The sequence below is a fragment of the Anas acuta genome, chromosome 5 (assembly GCF_963932015.1).
Source record: "Anas acuta chromosome 5, bAnaAcu1.1, whole genome shotgun sequence".
In the NCBI taxonomy this organism is placed as follows: domain Eukaryota; kingdom Metazoa; phylum Chordata; class Aves; order Anseriformes; family Anatidae; genus Anas; species Anas acuta.
The window spans coordinates 26396602-26421434 of record NC_088983.1 but is presented as its reverse complement, the minus strand read 5'-3'; the positions used below and the strand labels follow the sequence as shown (position 1 = coordinate 26421434).

At 42.4% G+C, this 24833-nt stretch overlaps 2 long non-coding RNA genes across 3 annotated transcripts in view; one reads left to right on the top strand and one right to left on the bottom strand.

Moving 5' to 3' along the window:
- Positions 1-7170: 7170 nt before the first annotated feature.
- LOC137857168 (uncharacterized) overlaps positions 7171-24833 on the bottom strand; it is a 27101-nt gene continuing 9438 nt past the window's right edge. Inside the window, exon 3 of the long non-coding RNA XR_011096997.1 lies at positions 7171-9515. This is a non-coding gene — a long non-coding RNA (uncharacterized lncRNA). The remainder of the gene's footprint in view (positions 9516-24833) is intronic.
- The window catches only part of LOC137857167 (uncharacterized), a 21937-nt gene continuing 12941 nt past the window's right edge, over positions 15838-24833 (top strand). The window contains exon 1 of one of the 2 annotated variants that reach the window (XR_011096996.1): positions 15838-19186. This is a non-coding gene — a long non-coding RNA (uncharacterized lncRNA). Of the gene's footprint in view, positions 19198-24833 lie in introns of both variants that reach the window. The other variant, XR_011096995.1, reaches the window with a different exon arrangement.

Genomic DNA, 24833 nt, shown 5'->3' with positions numbered 1-24833 from the left:
ATTTTTTTTAGGACATCACTGAAAGTACAGTTTTGACTCAAGACACAAGAACAGGGTTGTTGATGTGGATTTTACCACAAAAGGGCAAAAAAAAATAAGTTGGTTTGTTTTTAAAAGATGTTGTACACTAACAGCTATACTCGATGGAGTCCCTTTGCCAGTGAGCGAGGCTGCAGTTCTCATTCACAGAACTTGAAAAATAGTTGTACTGGGAAGATAAAAACTTACAAAATCCTAGGTCTCTATGCTTTACAGCAGTAGGACAATTTTCTAGGGACAGTGCTGGCAAATCCCCCAGCTGGTCCTTCAAAGCTCCCCACAATTTTGCTAGTTTTTTATTTCTTTTCACTTGCTATATCACAGATTTGTTTTTCTCCTCGTCTTATCCTATTTCTTCCTGTCCTTAAGCCACCAAGAACTGATTTACACAGAGATACTCCAAAATACCTGTTCCCATCAACCGTTACCAAATAGTTCCATATGTGACTCTTGTTATTCTGGAACAAGTGCAACACATGGAATTGTTTTAGTATAGTCTTACCACTTTAAATTGACACCTGACTTTATATTGGAGTAACTAATATTTAGCCAAATCATATACTTGGAGCCATGCAAAAATAAAACTTTGACCCAACCTGTTTTACCTGTAGTATCACACAACTGGGAGAGTTTTATCCTCAGAGTCTGTTTAGCCACTTGCTTTGTAATAATTTAGTTTGGAATTTTTTAGCACATCACTTATAGTTTTGATTCATTTTGTTCATCTTTTTTTGTTCATCTTCTTCCCAAAAGTTGCCACTTTGTTCTTTCAGGTTTTGACTGAAGCCAGAAAAAAGATAAAATAAAAAATAAAAAATTAATTGGACTCAGTTCTTCATATAGAATTTCACTGGAGTTCAAAAGAGACTTTAGGCTCTCAACTCTATTTGTTGTAAAAAATGTGTTTGAAAAGATAAACTTGAAAAATGAACATATTTGTTGAAGTGATATATACTGGTGAGTTGTTCAGTCAAACAACATAGTTATAATATCAACAATCTCTATATTTTTCTGCATTGACAAGCGTGTAAAAAAGAAGAAAACTGTAACATATACTTGAACATCATCTCAGTTTTAATGCACTGAATAGATTTTCTTGGGATAGCAGCACCCTTTTTCTTTCCAAATGCAGTTTTGTAAATCCTTCCTTTCCATAACCCAAGCAAACCATAGATCACTTTTTTAAAGCTTCAGGCACCCAGCAAAAACACCTTATTTATCTGATTGTGCGTTTTACAACACACTGATACAGCTTCTTTCACCTTTTGCCCTTTCTCCACCACCTTGCTGAGCATTTACTCTTTTGATCATATATCTTTATTTAGACTTTAAACTATGTGAGGAAAGACAATGTGCTGGTTTTATCAATACACTCCAGCTGTGTGTAACAGTAACATTTGGTCTATTGTCTTTTACTGGCTGTAAGGAACTATGCTCAGTTTTTAATAACTTACTCGCTTATAAATAACATACTTCAGTCAAAAAAGGAAGAGGTACGCAGACGATTCTTTACAACAGATCTCATTTTTCTTTCATTCTAGCTCAGTTGCATTTCAACATGTTTCTAAGGCAGTTCTGTAATCACAAGGAAAGTAGGTTCCTTATTCTGCAGCTACTGGGTGCATTCAACGTGAGACACAAATAAAGGAGGAGATAAAGAATCAATTCCTATGGTCAGTGACTTTTTGATATATTCACTTTTCTTTTTCTTTTTTTTTTTTTTAGTTCCATAATAGTCTTAACACAGACATCACACTTATGGCAGAATAGAGGGCAATAAGTCATGACCAGAGTCTGCTCTGCCTATTGCCAAGTTTTGATACCTTAATATACACCAGGGCCCATCTCTCACCACAGCCCTCTGAGAGCAATGAGGTGTTTCTTACCAGAAATGTTCTACAGAAAGAGTTATTCCATGTTCTTTTGTTTTCTTTCTTTCTTTCTTTCTTTCTTTTTTTTTTCACAGCTTAGTAGGATTTAGAATATAGCTCTCACTACTTTTAGTGGATATTGCCTGCTTAATTCCCTTGCAGCTCCAGAAGTGAGGGGATACATTCCTTTAAGGTTTCCTTTAATCATTTCCTTTTTTTTTTTTTTTCTCAGAAAGGGCTATTAAAGGTATTTAGGCTGATAACCTTATACTAGTGGGGAGGAACTCTGACCTCATCTGCTTTGCAGCAACAACCGTGTATGATTGGCCTCCGACCTGATTACAAAATGATAAAATGATGTTGTGAAATCAGTATTCATTTCCTAATAGTGTCTCTGAAACCAGCTTAAACTCTTGAGAGGATTGGTACTACATTTTCTTAGTTACAGTTGTAATGCACAGGATACAGAGTATTGACACTACTGTAATTTTCTCACACTAAAATATGCTGAATTTCTCATTGCTAACCAATATTTAGAATGATTGATGACTGCTGAATGATTCTGAATGAAAGGTGGCTGAATTTGCTATCTTTTCCCGTATATGCACATTGTCACTGCTACAGTGATGTATGGCATTTTAGAATAGATTGAAATACCTTGCATCAACCTGTTTGAAACCTGGACCTTAATCAACAAGATATTCTTTATGCAGTCAAATTTAAGATTAAGAACTCAAGAACTGCATAATACTAACCTGTGACTTACTAAGTTCACATTGACTTTATTTTAATTAATTATATTCAACACATCTCTGCCCAGTTAATGAGCAGAATCCATAATTTCAAGGATGTTGCTTTACTTTATGATTTTGCTATGACTCTGAACTCTTTATTTATTTATTTATTTATTTATTTTTTCTTTTCAGTAACAGTGAGATTGGACAAATTTGCTTATCGAAAGAGATCCCATGTAGTGTAGGCGCTGCCTGGTAGCACATGAAGAGAAGTTGGCCCATTAGCTGTTCTGGGTCATTTAGTCCCAGATTACAGTGATGAGCCAATCAGAAGCATAAAATCCTGCTCAAATACACACTATGTTGGGCTTTCATTGAGCCATTCGTTTGACAAATGCAATGACTCGTGACTATGACTAGTATTCTGACACCCGTTTCATAAAGGCCTGCTTTGGCCTACACCTTATTTTTCTCTGTCTTGCTACTCACCTCTCACAGAGGGCTTCTGGAGGGCTGAGGCACAGAGACTGACTTGTAGGCACTATTCTGATGGCAGATGCCAAATAAGATGCCAGATAAGCTGCTTGAGTCTCATCCTGTCTAGAGGGGGACCCTGGATGTCTCCCCACATGGCGTCATGCGGGCTAGCCCTGGGCATAGGCCCTGGGCACAGGCCCTGGGCACCACTTCAGCCCACGTAGATTGAGGGCAGGACTAAAGAAGTGCCTTGTCCTTTTTACTGCAATTTTTGTCCTTGTCCTGCAATTTTTACTTCATGCTTTTGCAGGACACTGCTGGAACCTCTCTGTTTTTCTTTAACTGCTTGTGTTAAAAGGGTGCGGGCAGAGTCATCCAGGCCTGGTGTGCCCAGTCCTAATGCTGCAGGGGAGGTCACTGTGCTATGTCACAGCCACAAAATACATTCCTTAGGGGAACACTATCCGCAAAGGAGATCCTCTGGAAGGAGAGCTCCTTCGGCACAGCCTCCATGATGACCTTCCCTCCTCCCACAGATCTGGGGTCAGGAGTGGATTAGATGTACAACACTGCCACATGATGCCTCTGTTTCGGCCTCAGGCACAAGAAGAGTTGAGATACTGATGGAATTTCTACATTTCTTAAAACTCAGGCACTTGAAAATATGTTTATTTTATAATTTTATACAAATCATGCAGAAAAAAAAAAAAAAAGAAAAAGAAAAAAGTGGTAAATCCAGTGCATGCTTTGGTCTTGCTGGCTTTGGAAGACTTAGAACAGCTGGCAAGTTACTAGGATTGTTACTGTATTACTGTTATTGTACTGCTAAGCTTTCAGAGCAAGGAATAACGTTTAAACCTTTTCATTATCAGCACCAATTTAGTGCAACAACTGATAGGAAATTGCTAAAGATTCGGTAGTTTGTGCATTAGGAATTGAAAAGTATTTCAGTAGCAATTGCCAGTCATCTAGGGAGCTCATAAACAAAAAGCAAAGATGAGACTTCACAATCTTAATACCAGGTTCAGACATGGAAGTTATAGTAGTTGAGACCTAATTCAGTAGAAACCCACAATGTAGACACAATACAGTGTTGTAAAAATGCTTCTACCTGTACAGTTTGTTGTTCTACAGGGACACCTTCTAGTGAAGCAGTTTATGCATCTCTAAATATGCCCACGTTTAAGGTTGAATTGAGATATTTCAGTCTAAAATACTTTTTAAAGTTTGCACCCTAGTTATCACAATTACAAAATGTCATCAAAAATTGAACATAAATAAATAAATAAAAATAAAGCTTTACAGACAAGGACATTAAAGTTTAAACAGGCGTACCAACAATCCCCATATCCCCCAGGAAACAGAAAGTGACTTTTAACTACAAGCCTCCTTTAAGGAGAACCAATAGGTCACCTACAGCTCTGCCTAGTCCCTAATGGATGCAACTGGTTAGACTCCTCTCTCCCCCCCACCTTAAAAAACCTTTCAGTTAGAGGTAGCACCACTTACTTATCTGATCGAAACACAATTAATAATGAGAAAAAGGAGAAAGTGTTGCAAGGTGCTTCTTTCTTATCTAGGCAAGTGCCCCCACTAAGGCCAGTATGAAGGAGAAAGCTTTTCTCATACTGTGAATTTTGATGGCTAGAGCACTGGAACAGGCGGGAAGCAGTTTAGATGCCAGACCTCATGAAAATTCAAAATATCAGATTATGCCAAAGACGTTTCTACCAATCAGATCAGTGTATAAATGCCTATCCCTTCTCATTACTGCCCTCAACTACCTTGATTTTTGGTGTGAGTGGGTGTGTTGTGCATCTGTGACAAAGCTAAAGTTTAGTGAGAGAATTTCCTGCTTCCTATATGGGTTTTTAACCATGCAAGGCATATGCATGACCTCAATTCTCAATTTCTTGCCTGTTGTGCAACTGAGAATTTAGCAGCAAAAGGAGTTACAACCTCAGCATTATCTAGTACTTGTGCATATTGCATGTACATATGCTTGGATAAAAATGCTTAACAGCTGACATAAGTTGAAATAAAACACTTTTTTTTTTTTTTTCCACAAATAATACTTCATTCACACAGTATTAAAGAATCTTCTGGCAGGAGGACAATTTGTCGTAAAAATCATGAGGATTGGAAAAGGTATGCCAGGAAACAAAGCTCAGTTTTGTGTAAATGGCGAAATTCTCAATGAGTTCCACAACCGCCTGTGATTAAAACCGATTTCTGAAGCCAACAAATATGAAACCCTTTTAATGTTCACATAAAAACGTTGCTATGAAAAGCTTTAACTTTTTTTTTAACTACTTTTCTAAAGCGAACAGAAGTAGTGCTCTTCCAGCTAGCGAAGCCCGGCCAGCAACACAAAGGAGCGAGCAGCTCCCGAGCACTCCTGGCCGCAGCCCGGCTGCCTCTCGGCGCTGGGCAGACGACACCGAGTCGGGCGTGGATGAGCTCTGCGGGTGTCAGTGGTGCTAATGTGGGCTTTGGGAGGCAGGGACCTCCAGGAATTGCACGTTTTGCCTCAGCGGCTGCGATGGGTATTAAGCAGCTCGGGGGCACTTATAAACCAGCGGGGATTTTCATCACTGAGGCACCGCCGCGGTGCCTAGGCGCGGGCGGCTCCCCCACCTCGGCCAGGCACGGACGGACATTTTCTCCCCCTGCCTCGGCCGGGGACAGGGACACGGGTGCCCGGGACGGTCGGGACCCTCAAGCCGCCAGCCCCTGAGGCACGCCGGCCTCAGCGCCCTATGCCAGGCTCCCTCCCGCCTCAGCGGGGCCGGGGCGGGCGGCCCCAGGGCCGGGCAGCGGCTGGGAGCGGGGCCGGGGCGCAGCACGGCTCGGCACGGCTCGGCTCGGCACGGGGCTCCGGGCGGCCCGGCCGGGGCTCCCCCTGGCGGCGGCGGCGGTGCCGGGCGGGGATGGCGGCGCGGTGCCTTCAGCGGGCCGCCCCCCGTGCCCCCCTGCCGGCACCGCCGTCCTCCCGTGCGGGTGGCTGGGGCGGTGGGTGGAGAGAAACCCGCAGCGACCCGTGTAGGATTCAGCCCCTTCGCCGGCGGCCGGCTGGCAGCGTGTCTGCGCGGCTTGTTCGAGATAAGGCGGCCGGTTAAAGCTTAACCCGCGCAGGCCGGGGAGGAAGCGCTTCGGAGAAATGCCCGCCCGGACCTGCCCGCCGGGGCTGCGCCACAGCGGGAAGCGGCCAGGGGCCAACCCCAGCGCCAAATGGCGGCCGGGGGCTGTGGGCGCCCCGGCCGGGCTCCCCTGCCGCGCTCCCCGTCGTGCATGTGAAGCCTCTCGGCGAGAAGGGGTCCTTCTGCCCCTGAGGCAGGCCATTAGCCCCGCCGAGGGGCTGGGCAGCACGGTGCTGCCCCGAGCTGGGAGCTTCTGCCTTCGGTTCAGCCGGAATTAACATCGAGTCTTTCGTACTGCCGTGGCGTACGGACCTGGCGTACGAGGCAGGCCTTTGTAAAATTCAACCCGTCCCTTCAATTTTTTGAACTCTCACTTCATAAGTATTTGTGTTGTAATAAAAGCTCCTGTAAATTGTTTCCCATCATTTGGAAACACAGGAGGGAACATTTCTCTTTTTTTCTAAACACAGTCTTCTCCTAAACCCTAATCTGAGATACATGGTGAGCCATGCACGTAGACAAGGCCATGAACTAGTTTAACTAGAGTTATTTTGGCATCAGTTTAGTTGCTGTGGTGTGAACCGTCATGTGGACATACTGAGAAACAGGGTGTAAACAGCATATTAGCACATTAACACGGGGTTTTAAGTGTGTTTAGTTAAGTAGGTGTAAAAAGTGATCTAGATGAGCCAGCTCAAGGTTTGTGCGTAGACTAGTTTTAGCATTATTTGGAATTAAGTTCCTTTTGTCTGGAGTGCCAGTTTGGCAATGTAGGAACTCAGCCTAATTCTGTATCAGATGACTGCTATAAGTAAGTATATGCTTGTTCCACCGCCGGGAGATTTGCCTTGAAGTATCTGAAATATGTGACATAATATGCTTTCCTCTTGTAGTAGCAGTCAAGCTAAAAATCCAGCCTTATCACCTGACTTAACACGCTATTTTCTTTACATTCAAATTTAATTTATTTATTCATTTCAGATGGTGAAAGTCAACAGCCATGTATATCAAGACATACATACTTTCCCCTCATAAAAGCATACTCCAGAGCCTATGCAAAAAGTCTGTGAGAAGAAAAGCTTGTTAGTGTGCTTGAACTTTTAAAAAATGCAGAGGTATGGTGAACAATAAGAAGACAAAGTATTCAGAAGGGGAAAATGTTACACCCATAAGTTCAATCATATTAAAATTACTTTTTAGTTCATTATAAAACCTGATGATTCTGTCCTAACAAAAAATAATACAGGCTAAGATTGGCAGCTTCACATCAGGGAAGAATATGATTACAGCTTTTCTAAAAGAGAAGGTGAATACACATACACACCCTTAGCAGGACTTTAAAACATTTGGTAGTGTTTGATATGTCAAAACACTTGAGCAGCTGTAAGGTCAGAGCCCAAAGGCCTACATGCAAGGATGCAGCTTCTAGGGAGGGCAATTAGGGTAAAGTGAAAAATGCTTACAGGAGTCCTATTATAGTTGCTCTTTAAGTAACCCTATCTGAACTTAACCATTGTACTAAAAAATATTCAAGTCTTGCAGGTTACTTATGCTTATGCAACCCGAAAACAAAATCTATCAGTTGAGCCAGACCCTTGGCACTACTCCAATAGTTCAAAACAGCTCTGGAGCCAGCTTAACTGCCCTAACCATAAATATTTTCACATCTCCAGGAACACCTCTGCAGGGCACGGACCCATTGGTGCAACCTACACTTCACTATTTCTGAACTCTGACTCCCAGAGCACATGCAAAGAAACAAATGGCATGGGCCGCATATACCTGATCTTGATCTGCTGTGATTCTTTGCCTGGGGAGCACTCCCCCTGGGCTAGGAGTCACAGATTGATTCTTCAAACAACAAAACAAACCCCAGGATACTTAAAATGTTCACCATCCCTTCTTTCCTTCTTTCCTTCTTTCCTTCTTTCCTTCTTTCCTTCTTTCCTTCTTTCCTTCTTTCCTTCTTTCCTTCTTTCCTTCTTTATTTCCTTCCCTCTTTCTCTCTATTTTTTTTGGTTTTATGACATCTGTGGAGATAGAAGGATAGACTCAGCAATAAGAAACAATTATTTTTTTAATATCAACAGATAGGATTCAGACGTGTTTGCTTTTCATTGCTCTCCAATGAACGAGCCCAGGTACCGTTTTAGAATTCCTGTTGCTTGCTTATACAAACATGCTCACAAGCTTCTGTCTGGTGAGAAAATAATGAGAATTTGTACAGCAATAAAAGAGAGTCAACATTTCACCATGCTGAAAATTGTTCATCATCAACATCAAAAGGTTTTAATCTGTTGATGGTCATATACTTGATCTATACAGCCTGCTGCCCTACTGACTCTTCTCTCAGGCTAAGTGGAGGGTGCCCTGGGATGTGTGTCTTTGTACACTGATAGCTCTGGAAACACCGAAGCAACAACTGTGCAAGGCAATGGGTTGAATAGGAAGGCCTGAGCAAGAAGTAGTCTTGGCAGTCCGTGTGATTTTCCCAGGTTGATGTGAATGAATTAAGAGCAAAGGCACTGCCTCCAGGAGTCAAAACAAAACAAAACAAAAAAGCCAAAACAAAACAGAACAAAAAAAAAAAAAAAAAACAACCCTCTGTCTAGCAGTTGCCTAGAGCAAAGGGACGGAAATTTTGTTTTTGTGTTCCTGTTGCCTAGAGTCATGTAAAACCTTTGCCCTTTTACAACTAGCTACAAATCCTGGGGCTGACTGGGTATTACACTGTTTGAGAAGGAACAAGAAAGAAAAGAGACAGAGCCCTCTGGGGCATTGAATGGACCTAAGGGCCAAGCATGGGATTTGGGCAAAAGAAATTGCTTACTGTCTGTTTATTTACAAGGACTATAGAGGAAGGGACAGAGCCAGTATTATCCCTTTGTCCTCCTGATAGACGCCCTAACTCAAAGACTCAAATAATAACTTCTAAGCCAAGAAGAAAACGCTATTTTCCCCTTTTATGACAATCAGATGTTTAGTGGGAGGAACTCTCAATGTGCATCTAAGAGATAGGTAATGCCAGTTACAAGGAAAAAGGAACATTGCACCCTCAAACTAAATTAGCTTGGTTGCCAGTACAGTGAGCAGCCTGAACGTTGCAGAGATAGCTTCATAATCACTTAAAGAATACTAGGTAACACACACACAAAAAACTTATCTAGAGACACCATAAACTTACAGGCTTTGCTTAGGAAAATGAAGTGGCAGGGAAGGTTCCCCAGATGTGGGCTATTTTCTTCCAGGTTTACCTGAGAAAGGAACAGAACAAGGACATCTGAAGGAGATACTGATTTCAGCTGGTTTAAAGCTGCTTCACTGGCATAAGTGATTATCATGTCCGCGGTTCCTGCAGGTGCATGAAACCCTGTTTCAAAGGAGGATTTTCATCAGCACCATATTTTGAACAGTCAGGCAGTGATGGTGAAAATGATGAGAACACGACAGCCAAAAAAAATAAAAAGGCAAAGCAGATTCCTGCTTGAAAGTACTCTTTTCATCATTTCAGAACTCACCTCCTGATTTGCTCCATCTCCTTATCACTTTCTGTGAACTTTGTCTCGTGAAAAGATAAGAAAAAGATTATGTACCAAATGATTCAGCTGGGTCCCTGTTCTGACAGTCTGCAAGGGAAGTAAGTGGTATGCAAATATTAACTGTACAAGGTGAATTTCACCTTGTTTTTCACAACCCAATTTTAAAAGACACGTTTCTACAAGATATTCCATGTAAGATTTATAACGTTTCTGTTAACACATTCCTTTTCAGTTTTTTGTTTTTTTTTTTTAACATCTTTGAACACATTAGTTTCCTAGAATTTCTATTTCAGAATAATATAGATTATTATGAAAAATAAATGGAATAAATTGCTAGTATTACTTTAAGTGCATTCTTATTCATGAACACAGCTCAGTGCTGGCCTGTCATATCCAGTTTTACAGTAGTAACATACATCAAAAGTTAGCTTGCTCTGATGTTAAAAAACTTTTCAGGGGAGAAAGAAGTCACAGTTCATTGTGATATTTATAGGATTTAAGAATGCTTTTATGTATCTTGTAATAGCAGATGCCATCGAGTACTCTGTCATAAGTGGTTTTCTTATTCATAACAAGTAATGCATATTATGATACGTTCCAAGCAAGGCCCACATTAAATTTTGTGGGAAAAATAAAGACCACATCTGTATTATTGTCTCAATTCCATTTGGGTTTTGTTAATGCCACGTTGCATTTTTATTTTTGTTTTGAATGCAGCTCTCACGTGTGGTTTTTAGCCATCAGTTTGGTAGTCTAATGTACGATGGATTTTAATGGATTGTCTAAGAAGTTCCAACACAAGTATCGAAGGCACACTGAATGGCATTACCCTGGGGTGGAAAAAAGATTTGTTACAACGGGACCAAACTTTCGATAGCGTGGACAAGAAGTCCACGAAATGAGATTCCTGCTCTTCCAATTGTTGGCCTCTTTCTCCCTTTCAAAGCCGTTTCCTCCCACCTCTATTACTCAGCCTCTCCCCAGGAGTGTCTTCTCTTACCCTGGGGTACATTCTTGTGGCTTGCTGCCCCAGCAAACAGGGAGATCCTACAGCGTATCCTGGCTTGGGGTAGAGGAGCAAGAGGGAGTTGCAGGACCACTAGGAGCTCAGAAGGGCTGGGACACCCGTTCTAGGATCTAAACAAGCTGCATTGTTCAGTACCTCTGCTCCAGAAGGATCCATGATATGGAGCTAAGAGCTGGCAATGCACTGGAAAGACAGATTTAGGACTTCTGACCTGTAATAGGATCAAGTCACAACACTATGGGTCTTCCTAGAACAGGACTAGGCCACATTCTAGCAAAAATTGACAAATTCGACCAGACTTAAAGTCTCATTCTGGCTTCTCCAAGCTAGAAAGCCCCACTCCCTTAAGTGGCTCCCAAAGCTTCATGTGTAAGGCTCCCAGCACTACCACAAGAAGCTGTTACCTTCCTTCAGATGAGCCATTTCTGTGTGCCCCAGCCCTCCTTACTGCCTCTGGCCTTACCTTTGCTGCCAACCCTGACCCCTGCCAATGTCTGCTCTTAATCATTCAGTTATAAACAGCCCTTTAACATGTATTTGCAGCTGTCAACTTGCATCTCTTCTAGAGTAGCTGTGGTCATTGATTATTCAAAGTTGAATTGTAATTGGCAAGTTAGAAGTCGTTTCACAGCTGTTTAAGAATGTCCAAGGTAATACCTTTGGAACTTCGGGGCATGTAGATGAAAATATTTACACACATTGTTAAATAGGTTAAAAAGTAGGTCATTCCTTTTATTTATTTCTTCTCTTTCCTCTGCCATTTAACATATTGTGTGAGGATTTTCCTTTTAGAAGTTGCAGAGCTGCCTTAATCAGCACTTCTCGCCCTTGTCATCAAAACCAAAGAAGCTGGATTGGGAGCTTCTGACATGCTTATAGTTCCTATAGTCCAAATTCCATCTTAAGCACTGTTGGTATGATTCCCACTGGGAAGCTTCTGCTGATTTCTGTTTTTTTTTTTTCCGTTTTGTTTGTTTGTTCCACATAAAAGTGGAACTCTATTTTTATGTGGAACTATACTTTCTGACTGGAAAGCATCGATAAAAGCAAGCCAAGTGTGTTTAAAAGTATTATCTAAAATGCATAATTGAAAGATAAGTGTCCACATGGTGTGCCTTGACAAGCTCCTTGAGTCGCTCTGGCCGTATTGAAGGCCAGAATTAACACCCACAGTGGTTTTTTGCTCTAATCCTAGCTGCCCGGTCATAATGACCACAATCCTCCCACAGCCTCAGAACCCAGCAGTCTGTCCCTTTCCCTGTCAACACAGCATTTCTCTAAAGAATGCTGTTGACCAAAGGCATACCTGTAGAGAGGATGAGACAGTTATTTCCTATGTATCTTCTTAAAAAATCAATCATCTGCTGAGGTGATGAGAATTTGGGGAATTCTGTGTTATTAATACCCAGATGTTTAGTACATCCGTGGCTTGCTTGTAGACAAAGTCAGCACTCAGTAGACTTCAGCATATAGCAAGAAATATAAACAGGAAATGTTTAATTCTGTCCCAGTGAATTATATACCAGACACAGAGACTGTGGATTCTTAGGATTATTTCTGCAAAGTCGAGTGTTCAGATCCCGTAGCATTCCTAAATGCCCGAAGTGAAGTACGGGCTGAAAGAAGATTCTGGTGGCAAAAGAAATCTTTACGTTGCTGGTAGCCTACAGTTTTCAGTTATTGTCTTTAATTATTCTGAATTGTATCAAATTAGCTAAGGCTTATTCAGGTGTTTCTCAAGGGCAATGAGTGTTTTGTTTGAGCAAAGTGTAAGGGTTACTGAAAGAGTGACTCCCAGCAAGTAATAATTCAGTACAGAAATGTAGATTTCATTCAGAGGAAACTATTTTTAAGATGTGTCATCACAGACAAAGCAGACTTTGGTTGGTATAAGCTGGTTATTAATGGCTTTCTGATGTTAGGCATGGTATAGGTCTGAATGTGATTAAGTTAGCAGGAATTCTGCCATCTTTCAGTGACAATGACGTTGAGTCCCGAACTGAAAAATAGGAACATCATAACAAGGGAGTAGCTATTCTGAATAATTCAGCTAAAACATTAGAAAATGTCAGAGTAAACGGAAAGAGCAGACCTCAGCATGGGCGATTTAAAAGAACTGTAGTTCTTAAGATCTAATTATTATGCAGAAAATGGGAAGATCAAAAAATCCCTGATATTGCAGTTTACTATTGTCAGCCTTTTGAGCGCTTTATTTCTAGGTGATGGCATGATTAACATCTTAACTATGAAGGCAGCTCCGATTCTTAATAATACTGCTTCAGATATTAGTAGCAGTATCAGCAATAGCAGAATCCCTAGACATAGTTTTCACTCCATTAATACAGGAATAATTTGTTTCTCAACGGTTATTTTGAAACATATTGATTTTTCAGCCTACACATGTTTTTACTTGTTTGTGATCTTATCTTATTCAAATTTCAGAACCGCACAATTCACCGCGAAGATACAGAATGCAAAACTACCGCCCAGCTTGGCTTCAGACACACAAATGCAACCCCACACAAACAAAGGGATTTGTATCTAAGCATTATTTGCCTGTGTTCTTAATATTTCAGTACTGTGTGGAAGAAAGAAAGTTGGGTAACAAGCTGTTTTGACTTCATATTCAGTACACTTTCAGGTTTCTCTAGTCTACAGAGCCAAGAATCCAGTCTAAAGATGCCACGATGCCACAGAGCTTCATCATGTTTAAGGCAAGACAATGCCTTAAACATGCTTTTTTTTTTTTTTTTTTTTTTTTCAATCTTTGCTGCCATGCTTTGGAATAAAATAAAAGTTTTGCTATAGATAAAAAGGGAGACATGTCTGAGACATTACCCAAATACCCAAATCTTCTGTGTCTATTCCATGTATTATTTATGTTTGGAAGAAGGAACCTTGGGTTGGAACAGGTTAGATTTGCTTTTTCTGATGAAATGAGCATTGAGCTTGAAGCATTTAATTGGAAATACCCTGCTTCAACAAGCTTTCAGCAGTTAAAGCTGAAGCCAAGTTCCCCAAAACGAGGCACCACACTGTCCGGGTCTCCAGTCTCCAGCCCGGTAGCAAATGGTTTGTGTGGACTCGGCATCAAAATCATCCATCTTGCTAGTGGCTGACATGACTTCCTCAAAGAGCAATTTGTGACTTTTCCAGGAAAAGCTCAAGCCTCACAAGTGTGGACACTGCCATATGACTGTTGTTGTTGCTGTCATGTAGGAAACGGGGTCAGCTTTGTAGAGGGCTGCCTGTTGACTGCTCTGGGTTATTAAACTGGCAGCTTGAAAGCAAGCCTCCCGCAGACCCAGAGAGCTCCTCCTGAGAGTCAGCAAGCCTCAACTGCTGCCCTGTAAATGACTGCACTTTCTAGGGAAGTAAAACTCTGCTTGATTCCTTGTCTTCTCGTGCGGCTTCAATTTGGAAAGTCTTGTTAGTTCCCATCAGTACCAGAGAGGACAGGACCTAACATTTCAAATAACTTTTGTTTGTCCCCAGCAGGACTTGATACTTCTTGCCCAAGTTATGCAAGGCTGTCCTACCCTACGTGTGACAGAGCTATTTGGCAAGATCTGCCATTGTCTTCCTTTACAGACAGGGCCACTCTTTCAGTCCCGACTGACTGGGAAGTGTTTGCCAGTTTGTGCGTGTTTTATTTTAATTTCCTCTGCGCAGATCTGGAGAGTGCCTGCCTATAAATATGTGCTTATAGGGTGCTTGGGGAACCACTGTTTTCTCCAGGGACTAGATTGTGTTTTCAAGTCATATCTCACCATGGAAACAGACGGCTAATGAAGGATCTGAATTGGATTTCTCTGCGTCAACATCTCAGTCATTCATTGAACCAGGTGGCAAATCCTCATTACAAGATAAAGGTTACAGTAAAAGTGGGACCCCAAAAGCACAGGTTTCGCAGGTTAATAGAGATAAGCAATCTGTGACATCTTTTCCAAATCAAACTAATAGTGCAGTGGTACCTTCCATAAGGAAATTTTCAGGTCTTTCTACAGGAAGCTTTACAGCCAATCTGAATGCACCTCAGACTGACCTGTGAATTAAAATTTGTGTATTAAAAAAGGGACCAGAGCATGCAACTAAATTCTAATTCAACCTTTGCAACTGAATGCCAGACATCATTGAATGATTTTCAAGATGTTATTCAAAGCAATGAAATGTGTATTTTAAAGTGAGCTTAATCTTGCCCAGATTTTGCATGAAATCATTTGGAAATGTATGCTTTTGCAATTTTTTTTTTATTACACCTTAATCTGTTACAGTACTCAGGAAAGCTGTTGAAAATTACAGGCTATGATCCTACAAAGAAACATTACCATTAACTTTAATAGAACTACCAGCATGCTGCTAATTAACAAGGATTAATAAATAAAAGTTTTCTTAACGTTAAAAGCCTTTGCTGAACCAACAGAAAACTGTGTCAACATTAACAATAAATATGTTTGGATTTTTCAGGATGCTATCAAAATTATAGTGAATTTCTGAATATACAAATCAATCAAAACAACCAATCAAAGCAGTCAAATCAAATCAAAAAATTGAGGGATTTGGGAAAGATGACATGGAAATGCATAGAATCCCTGCAATTGATGTAAAAGATTTGCCATAGAACATCTCTTTATAGTCTTGATCAGAACAAGAGACAAAGAGTGTTCCCAAAAGATCCACCATGTGTTTGACAGCCCTTAGTGAAGACTGAAGAAAGACTTTTGAAATTTCACTTTGTCCAGGCAGAGCACATAGTTTCTATCGGATAATAAACCTCGTAATAAATAACAAGTCTTGTTGTATTGTTTTAAAGATGACTTAAAGAACTTAATCTATAATAGCAGTTTACAATACTGTGATTCCCGGATGGGAATTACTAATTGCTCAGTACTGCTAATATATGTTAGCTAACTGGAAAGTATTGTGGGGACTAGAGAGAAAGCTGGTAGAGAAATAACTGTATTATCTTTTGTTTTGCTTAGCTCTTTTCTCTCTTTTGTATGAAAGAATAGTGGCAGAATGTCATTCCTTATCCTCATTACTCTGTGAAAATATTATTTTGTGTCTGATTCTCATTCAGCACAATTTGTACCTCTGTCATGATGCTGGTCCAGTAAAAGGGCCATAGGAGCATTGTGCCAGAAGGTGAGGGGAAAAAGAAAAAAAAAAAAAAGCTGTAGAAGGTCTATCTAAGTGAAAATGTTTGAAAGTCAAAGGGAGGGCACATGTTTGACTTCACAAAAGAAAATGCTGGTTTCTGTTGCAATGTTGGTTACACAATCACATAAGGTTTTATTTTTAAAAGCAAGTAAAAAATTATAGTGCATCAGCTCCTCAACTGGTGTAAATCAACATGGTTTTATTGACTTTGATGGAGCTATGTCGATTTATACCAGATGAGGATTTGGCCCACTGTATGGAGATATTTTTATTTCTCTTCTCACTCTATCAGTTAAGGAAAGGGTAATAATCAGCAAGCTGGAAGCAATTATGTGTGTGTGAGGAGGGGGTAGTTTCATAATAGCTAACTTGATATTATTTCCTGTAAAATGCATCAGGAGAATAGATCCTGGAGCCTGCTGACCAGTTCGTTTTGTAAAGAAATATTTGTTCAAATCTGTTTATAATAATTTGTCAAGCGACAGACAAGCAGGGCTCGAGCACTTGCCTTCCACTGACAGCAGAGGCGGCAGCGCCGCTGCTCACCCAGGCAGCGAGTGGCAGCTGAAGAGAAAGACCCAGGAGAAATTCAGGTTTCATTCACACCCATGTAAATCTGGAGAAATTCTACCAAAATCAGTGGAAATATTCTCTATTTACATCAGTGTGCCTAAAAGAAAATTTTGGCAGAGATTTCAAGTAAGCATTTATAAGCTGTTTCTGGCAGCAAATAAGAACGGGGGAGGGGAAGATTATTCATTGCAGATGCTTTGTGAGATTAACAGAGGCTTTCTGGTGACAATAATGCCTACTAAGATAGTCACTCTTCGAGAATGCTTTTAAAAATGTGATTTGAGGGAGTTTTCTGTCATGCTTTAATTCTTAGAGCATTTCTTGGTGGCAAAAAGTGCTAACCAAGACCTCAAGTGCAATGGTCTAAATCGGCCTCCTGACCCTGGCTGGGCAGATCAGCCCCCACCTGTAATACTGAGCGGGCTGAAGTGGTTTATGCAGGCTAAGATTTCTAAGAAATCACTTTGGATAGAAGTATTTTGAAAGGTTTAATTTTCATTATTGTAAAGGAGCCACACATTGACAACAGAGTTGAAGTTGAAGACAAAATAAAATACAATTAAAATAAATTGAAGAATGTATGAAAATATTTTTAAATATAATATTTAAAATATATTTCTCTATTTATTTTAAAATATATTTAAATCTAATGCAGATTATTCTTTAGAACATTCCTTAGAATAACCTGAATAATTCAGTACCGACGCTAATACTATTAACACTATTCCAATCAGCTGTTGGAATGAAGCTTAGTCATCAGTTAGCACTCAGGGATACTTTAAACATTTTTGTAATGTTTTTGACTTACAAGCATCAATGAAAGTGCTTCACCCCCTGTTAGAGCAGATGTAGCTCCACGAGGCTGAAGGTGCTCAGTTACCGTGCCTTGTATCCATCTGACCACCTATTTCTGAACTGATCTGCAGGGAAAACGATGCCCTAAAATGGCACGGAGGTGAACTCTCAAGCACAAGCGGGTATCTCTGGAAGGGTTCATGAAGGTGGTGCCCGGCCAAGCCGTGGGGAGCCCCAGCACAGGCCTCTGCCCTGTGGTGGCTGCCTTTGCAGGCCGGGGCCGGGGGGGTGGCCCAGAGGCCGCTGCTGAGCGCTGCCACAGCTCCTCTGCATCATGGGTCCTGCGGCAATAAGTTAACTCCACAGGGTAGGGGTGGTTCTGCTTATTTGGGGTTCCTTTGTTTTTTAGTAGCTTGGTTACAACCTCCTTAAAGCCAGCGTTAAAATGGCCTCCACCGGTTCATCTGGGGCAGATGACAGGTTGCTGACATTGAATTTAAATCCCCTTTCTGGTAGTGAATATATAACTTTCAGTACGAGCTGCTAGCTGTTTCCTCTGTGCGTTGTCAGAGTGCATCTTTCATTGGTTTCTTTAGTCAGCTTTCCAACCACTCATGGAAAGTCACGGGTTGTTTCTGCCCACTGTTTCACATCCGTGTGCTGTCCTGCACTGGAGGAGACAACTGCAGGGTCACTATCATCTTTTCTGGGGAGAACAGAGAATTGAAAAGCGGGTGCAATTTTGTAACCCATACCTCTTGAGTGAATTTCTAATGTTATACAGATGGTGTAAAAGAATCATTCTATTTTTTATAAATACGTGCACCCAGATCCTATTTGCTATTAAATGTATTGCACAAAACATAACTGTATTCCTAGAATCGATACCACAAAAGTGATTCAAACTAAGAGTAATTTAGAAAGGATGAGAAAACTTTGAGTACAGCACACAAGCAAAATAGAGGCAGGCTCTTTTTACTACTTTTCTGCTTAGTTTTTAGGCCATTACAGAGCATGGCAAGATACAAAGATCACCTTTAAATCTAGTGTATACTGTGGAGATGATGTCCCAGCTAACTGTGATGTGGACAGAGATTATGACTGAAGTCAGGAATACACAGAAGATTAAATCCTAAACCACAACCCTGTCTTCACAGAAAAAAGTATTAAGGGAACAAAATAGATTGACATACCTAAACCAAAGCACTTCTAAATAAGGCATCTGTCAGATTTTTTCATGAGATGTAGGCAGTTAAAGATTTGTTGTGACAGGATTTGAGGTGGTTGCATTTTAGTTTTGCTCAGCTTTCAGGGTAAAAGTGCTCTAAAGCCTGAAAATGAATTTCAGGGACAAGCTGAGCAGTGGCCAGGAAAATGATTAATATTGCAGTAACTACCAGTTCAGACACGTCAGCTAATCTTGAATGTGAGAAAACATGGGACGGGGTCATCATTAAATTAAGTGAAGCTTACGTGTATGAATGAATTTAAGCTTGGTGTCCAGCTACACACAGGATTAGCTATTAGTGCAATATCTGATCTGTACATGCTGCTGGATTTAGTGCTTAGCACAGCAGAACCTCAGGCTGCAAGCACAATTTCTCATAGGAAATATCTGTGGGTTACAATGCATCATTGTTTAGCCTTGATCAGGAACCAAGATAATCCTACCACCAGACAGAGCTCAAGTCTGCTGAGAGATCCCTGAGAGGAAGCTCGCAGGGCCCACAGGACCAGGCGCTCATTGCTCACTGGGTTATTCACCCAAGGACCAGGGCATAGGACAGAAGAGACCCAACTACACTCTGTACCAGCTGCAACCCCTGGACAGGTAGGACTCAGGTAAAAGCCAACAAACTATGACCAATGAGTTCCCTTCCATGCGCTCCAGTCTGATCTCAGAAGAAATATTAATCATATTCCTGCTGTCTAAAACAGAGCTCAGATATTCTTATAGACTGATGGTCTGGAAGCCTCCTAAGGCTCCCAAGGATTTTTTTGTTTGAACTATTTGTTTTTTGCTGTTGTTTTGTTTGTTTGTGTGTGTGTTTATTTGCTTGTTTTACTACACACATTGGAAAATAAATCCTTGGAAGCAAGAGCCACCCATCACTTTTTGATCATCATGTTCCCATAGATACTACAATGACTGGGCTGGAAAGGCTCTCTGAAGGCCATCAAATGCATCCCCCTTGCTAAGGCAGGTTGGAACAGCCCAGGTCGAGTTGCTGGGATATCTTCACTCACAAAACCTCTTTCTAGTGTGAAGCCTGTATCTGACTGCTGCAAGATTTTACAAAAATAATTAGTGTGGTACTTGCAGCTCCTCGGGGAAGAAATGAGAAGATGAATGAAAGTAACAGAATGACTTTTAAAAGGCTGTTACTCAGCTTAGCCCTCAATTTAGTATCAGTTTATTGTAACTGTTAATTAAAAAAAAAAAACTTAATTTGATTACTCTGGGTAGTCCTGAAATTTAAGAAGCTAGTGTCAAGGCCCACAGAGCCTGAGACCAGCTATAGTCTAATTACTAGTCTGGAATTTTTTAATTACTACAGATAAGAGTATTGGGGGAAAACTGTCATGATTCAGAATTCAGAAACCACATCCTCCCTATTTTCTAGCCATCCCACTCAGCTGCTGAGAGGGAGTGCTGAGAGTGTGGAGGCTAAGTGGAGGCAAATAACCACATCCCCAGTCTGCTGTCATCCTCAGACAGCAAAATTTCCGATGTGCCCTCTGCTTAACAAAGAGAAGTGATGAAAACAAAGAGGATGTAAGTAACTTCGTCATCAACAGGTGCCTTCACAATAATTTCTCAGAGTTGTCCTGGGCTTACAGGCAAAATTTCCATTGGCTTTTTGGCAAAATTCTGTCATGCCACCACTTAAAAAACTTAAAATGAATCAGCTGAAGGCGTGAAGACAACATGAACAGTTCAAGACATCTTAAAGCCTACGTAAAGGCTCTAATTCAGGAGCAAAGTGCCTGCAGAGCTCTGACAGCACTCCCCTTCTGAATGTCACTTTGCTGAAAAAGGACTAAGATACCTCAGTCATAGAAGTTTACTGTCTCTTTTGCCACGTAGCACACATTGGTGAGGGACATCCTCATCATTTACACCTAACTGTCATAACACAGGCCTGCTTTCATTACTGGCTTATGATAAAGCACTGTGCTGTGAACTGGAAGATAGGAGGTGTGCTCACCACAGCAAGGTGGCTGGGTTGGTGCATTAAACTGCCGAGCTGAGGGCATTTGCCAGAGTTTTTGGTTCATTATAAGCAGACCCTACTGAATAGCATCAAACTAAGGCCACTTGATTTCTAAATGGAAGCCTTCGCCGGGGGCTGAAAGCATTTTAAGGTCTCTGACACATGGTATCTGTTGGGTTAAATAGCAGCAATCTTTAACATTTTAATGCTACGCTGCTGTCTTCCAGTGCCACCAGTCCCATCAGCAGGGGCACCAGGAACAGATGAAGATGAAGATGAAGATGAAGATGAGGATGAGGATGAGATGAGATGAGATGAGATGAGATGAGATGAGATGAGATGAGATGAGATGAGATGAGATGAGATGAGATGAGATGAGATGAGGCTAAGGGTGGCTCCACCACGGAGTCTGGCCTGGGGACCAGGAGACACCAAGCCTCCGCTCTGGCCACCACTGGCGCGGAGGCAGAGACCTCAGTCCAGCAGGGAGGTGGAGGAGATGAGAGGTGGGCGACACAACGCTGTTGCTGCTATATCTGGCCGAGGCCAACTGTGATGTCCCACGCAGCTTTCCCAGAATCTTCATTCAGGCAACTTGTTCACATGCATAATGATGTGACCACTGAGAAAATTTTGCTTAAAGCAAAGCACAAGAGAGCACTGATGCGGTGCATGCAGCAAGCAGAATAGCTTTAAAAGCCCTTTCACAGCTTTGATCTGTGGCTGTCCCTGCAAGGTTTTGGGGTTGCAGTAACCCCGTTTTGCCCTGCCAACAGCAATTCCTACGGGTAGACAAACATGGGTCCCATCCACTCCCACTTGCAACACCCCCCTCACGTCTGGGCCTACTTGCCAAGTTTTGTGCACCTCTGTGTCTGGCACCTATGCAAATTAAGCAATCTGTATCTAATTTAGATGTGGTCATAAATATGACTTTTGAAAATAAGGGCTTTAGGGATGGGCTGAGCCCAGACCTCGCTGAGAGAGAAGCCACAAGTGCCAGGTAAGAGCATGTGAGGGTGGGGAGGGGGAAGGAGGCCTTCCTGCTGATCATCCCAAAAAGAACACGTTTTTGTGAAAAAGAACAAGTAACAGGTGATGGGCAGCAAGCACAACAGCAGAAGGATGAACTGGAAAGAACAGCATGAGGAGTGTTAGCAGCCACCCAGTGCTGCTTCTGCAGTGGGTGCTGCCAGGCTCTGAAGTCCTTCATTATCAGAGCCCTTCTGCTGCCAACCAGCTCTGGTCCCCTCATCCCCCTGCACCACCTCTCCCTCCTTATGGGACTCCCAGGGCCTTAAAACTGCACTGCAGAGTACAGGCAGGCTGCCCGCCAGCTGTGCATTGCCCTGCTCCTTGTGACAGGAGCAGAAACCACAGCAGCCAGCTTGCCTGCAGCAGTTTTTCCCCTTTTTTCCAGAGCAAGTCTTGCTGCTGCTTCTTTCTGCTGCTTTTCCCTCTCACCTTGCCCCTCTCCCAGCTCCCAGGAGCTGGCAGGGATCCAGTGGCACAGCAGAGCTGCCAGGCATATCCAGGTGAACCAGTCTGGGCAGAAAGCGATTCCAGTCTGTTGACCTCTGTACTCCAACTCCTCCTGACAAAGCGAGGGATAATGGGATTCACGTGCTCTTCTGAAAACCTTGCAGGAAGAGTGACAGCGAGAGCATGGCTGGGAGAGGTGGGATGGCTCCACAAGGCCGGGGAGAGGAAGGCACAGGGGTGGGCCTTCCAGAACTGAAAGCAATGTAAGGAGAAAGGCCAAGCTGAACAGGTCATCGTGAGGTTGTAGGAGAGGCTCTGAGCACTGGCATGGCTGCTTTCCCCACCAGTCAAACACTGGAGTTGGCTGCTCTGGTGCTCCTGCTAAGTTCACCCCTCGTTTCTTCTGTGCTGTGTCACAGCAGTGAGGTGAGCCTTGTGGGCTGGGGTTAGTCTAGGTTGTGAGCATGGATGTCATCCAGGATGCTTGCCTGCTCTCCTCTGTCAGCATCCTTCCCTACCATTAAGGCATGCACAGGGATGTAACTAGTTTCTGACCAGCTCTGTGTCTTTTCCACTCTCTTCATGCCCTTACAGCCACATACAGGAGGGACAAAGGAATAAGCCTGAGTCTGGACACCACAAGACTGTAGTTACAGGACCATACACCAAAACCAATCCATACCACTGAAAGGCTGGGAGCTCTGGGTTGAACGGTCTGCTTGCAAGTCTCAGTGAAATACCCCCTTTTAGTTACTAAATAAAAACTCATCCCTGTTGTTTGTGAGAGCTGAGCCATATGTACAGTTATGATGAAATATGGGTGCTGCAACTGACTTCTGTTAATTCAGAGCATGAATATCAACTCAAACCGATGAGTGCTAAGAGCAAAAAATAAGAAAACATGTAAGAACATCCTTCTATTACCAGTGAGCTTTCAGGGTGGCATCAACTGTTCTGAATACTCAATTTGAACAAAATAGTTGACCAGAAAACAAAACAAAATAAAAACAAACACAAAGACAAAAGACGAAGAACAAGAAAGGCAGACCACAGTGGCTCAAGACAAAGGAACACAGTGTTGGATTGTGTCATATATGTACTGTGAAAGAGGATCAATCTGAAAGGGACTGGAAAATTTCACAGAAATCGTCCTGTCATCTATTTGAGTAAATACAAATTCTCATGCTACCCTCAATTGTGCTGTTGCTGAGTGCAAAGCCCTCTCAGAACCAATCATGTCATTTTAACGTTCCTCTCACCTACAGGAAAGTCTGAGGAGGACGGGAAGGAAGAAAATAGCCATAAAAGGTGTCTGGGGCTTTCTTTGGCTTCAGTGGGTAGTAGAGACCCTGGAGTAACTGCTAACTAGTTCATATTTAGCTATTATGCAAGTTAATTTTTTTTTTTTATCAGAGCAAACAAAATAATACAGGTACAGGAGAACTTCAAAGGTAGCTTAAAGACTTTTTTTTAGTTTCTCCCTCAGCCCACACCTTTGGCTGTAGCTCAGGATCTGAATATCTGTGCATAAGTAGGCTTAAAGATCCATCTTTAGACATCTCAGTGCCCTGAGTTGGGGGTGGGGAGCCAGATATTCAGCTGATAAGAACTGTAGGAAATTCACTGGAGTCTTCTTACAGGCATGGAGTTAAACCAGCAGGCATTGCACCAACTCACTCCCCTCTACTTTTATCTAACAGTTTCCTTGCTCAGCACCTTCTGATGGTTCATGGTGGGTCTTTGGAAGCGAACATGGATTGAACAAGGTTCATGATGCATGGAGATGCTTCAGTTCATGTGGTTACCCACCAAGATGGGACAAGCAGCCTGGAGCAACCTCTGTGCTTTCCTCTGGCAATGGGGCGTGCAGGCCTCCAGCTCCTGCGCCGGCCTCCAAGGCTCCAGCTCCAGGGAAGCAGGCAGTGTGCCTCCTGCAGAGGCTCACCAGCATCCAAGGTGAGGCACGGAAAACAACATGAGCTAAAAATCTCTGCTGGTGCTCAGCAGGTAGCAGAAAGCAGGAACCAGGGGAGCTGAGGCTGGGAAACAGCCCCACACAGCAGGGCAAGCCACAGCTGGGCATGGGCCAGGAGGACGCAGGATCGTGCCACAGGGTAGAAGAGCTGAGAAGGTAACAGCAAGGAGCCAGGACAGTGCAGCGGCAGCAGGAGGTGGCCTGGAAGTAGGAACTGGGAAGAGAAGATGACCATCCCCCAAGGCTGCGTGAACAAAAAAGGAACTACATCTGAAAGGCAGCTCTCCGGCTGTAACCCACGGCCACGCATGCATGAGTAACACGGCAGAGGTAGCACTGAAAGCCGGCGTAGCACCTGCACAACTGAATATCAGTAGCAGCCTAAAGAGGGGACTTCACTCTGCAAAATGCATAGCTGTGAAATCTGTAGACAAAACTGATGTCTGCTTCCATTAGTACCAAAACAGCAGTTTGACCTAAATAGCAATTTTTGTTTGGCATTGAAAGACAAACAGGAATAAAGTCCAGCACATGAGTCATTAAAAACTAAAAAAAAGCCCAACAACATGCACTCTTCTCCACAATCAGCCCCTTCCTGCGAGAGGGCCAAAAGCTGTACATAGTTTGGAGTCTTCTCTTCCATAGCAAATCTTAGTGCAGCTTCAGAAATTTTGGCTGACACCTTTATGACACCGAAATAGAGGGAGTCAGTCTATGAAAGGCAGATTTTAACTAGGCGGTGGAGCTCCTTGGTAATTCCAGTAAGTGCCTCAGAATTACAGACTCGCACTATTGCAACACCATAT